The following is a 2,044-nucleotide window of genomic DNA, read 5'->3' as shown; positions in this document are numbered from 1 at the left end:
GTAGACACACACTCTCTCTCTCTCTCTCTCTCTCTCTCTCTCTCTCTCTCTCTCTCGGAATTTTCTTCTCACTAATCTCTCAAGTGAGGATCTCACTACTCTCACAAACTTTCTCTAGTTTGGATGACTCTGCCCTAGCCTTGATCTCGAACTGGAGCAAGTTCGGATCCCTTGATCATGAACTTGAAAAGCTCAGATGCCTTTGTTCTTGTGTCTAATACCTTTATATAGGCATAGCTCTTCATGCATTTCTCCTTGTGCACGTACCATGCATGGAAGCAAAGTCAAGCTTCCTCCTTGTTTCATGCTCTATGTTGGCATGCTAACTAATGCATACTTCCATCAACATTCAACAATTGCTGCACCACCCTAGCTACACGTATAGCTAGCATTCCTTTTACATGGTCACCAAAGCAATAGTTCTTCTTGCTTTCCTTGTGTGTAATTCAACCCATGGTTTCTCACCTCCACTAAGGAGGGACCAACCTAACAATTTTGTAACAGAAGAAAGTGATCGAAGATAAGTGTTTGGAAGTTTATGCCAGTCCCAAACTCCCATGTCAGTGCTTGTTGCTAATTACTGGGGCGCGTGTCGCTGTGTGATTCATATCTTCTCTGAATTCCTTTCATTTTTGCTCATTTGGTTTAGTCTGATATGTAACACAAATCGACTGCTTGTTTGTTTGGATCCAACTTCAACTAATGAAATTCCGAATCACTGGCCTCGATCGCTCCTGAGAAAGTTTCCCAAGGTAGCTGAAGCAGCAGCAGCTAATTTGGAAAAGGAACTGGAAAATGGTGTCAAAAGAAATGCATGGATGCCCCACCCAGTTCCTCAATCCTGACATGTCTTACTTTTGGCTAAAGGCAACTTCATTATGAATGGTAAGGGATAACATGACTTTAATCAACCCAAAAAAAATAATATGGTTTCGTAAGATGCATTTACACCAGGTAGATTTATGTAAAATCATTTTGCACTCTTAAGCAAAAACCGATATCGAGAAGATTGATTTTGTGCAATAATATTATCGAGAAGATTGATTTTGTGCTACAATATTATCTCTTTGCAATTGGAGTTCTCACTCCTGAACTTGTTATGGAGAAATACACAAGTACTTTTCTTTTAATTATTTAGAAAACCATTTACATATTAATATTTAGAGCATCTTCAGTACACGACATGTATCTTCACATACATACATAGATGATCAGGATTAGAGCAAATAATATAGAAACATGGTGATCAAACATATGAATTGTTACGAACGGCTAAGATTGCGTCGTGTAAATACATGTCGTGCATACAAGAATTTTGAATTAATATCTCACACACGGTATATGTATACAGTTTACATAAAAAACCATTTACAGATAGTTGTAAACTATATATATGCATTTATTTAGAGAAATTTTTTGTTAGTACTTTGAAGTTTCTTTAAATACGATATAATATTTGAAGTCGAACCTTCTTCTAATCCGGAATCTTTGATCGATCATAATTCATAAAACTTTTCCAACTGTCAACTATGCATGGATATATAAATGATCATGTCATGACTGAATGCGAAAGCATATCTTCCTCCTAGTTAGTTATAGTTTTCTAACATTATATGCATCGATGGAGAGACTTAAATCCGAAAAACTACAATATAAAAGCTAATCATAACGGATCAAATTATAAAAAAGCTAAACTATGTCCTGCGTGTTACCAGTTGTATATTGGATTATTGGTTACCAAGTCATAATCTGGCCCTGCCTGTCATGAACAACGACATAAAGGTGTTTGGGTCCTCTGGCTTTTCAAATAAATACTGTGTTTTGTCGACTTCATTCACCGACCGGCCGGCTGACGGCGTCGGGGATGACGACAACTTCTGCATATTGTCAAGTGAATTTCCTTTATTTTTAACAAGTTTCGCTAATATAATAGTGTACTTTTACATTTTGCATCTTCATATTTTATGTTTCGACATTACATAAATAATGTTCATGTCGATTCCAAAGATGCATTCATATGACTAAGTTATAACTAACAATTCCA

The sequence above is a fragment of the Fragaria vesca genome, linkage group LG2, assembly GCF_000184155.1.
Source record: "Fragaria vesca subsp. vesca linkage group LG2, FraVesHawaii_1.0, whole genome shotgun sequence".
In the NCBI taxonomy this organism is placed as follows: Eukaryota; Viridiplantae; Streptophyta; class Magnoliopsida; order Rosales; family Rosaceae; genus Fragaria; species Fragaria vesca.
Note: the sequence above shows the minus strand (reverse complement) of the source record.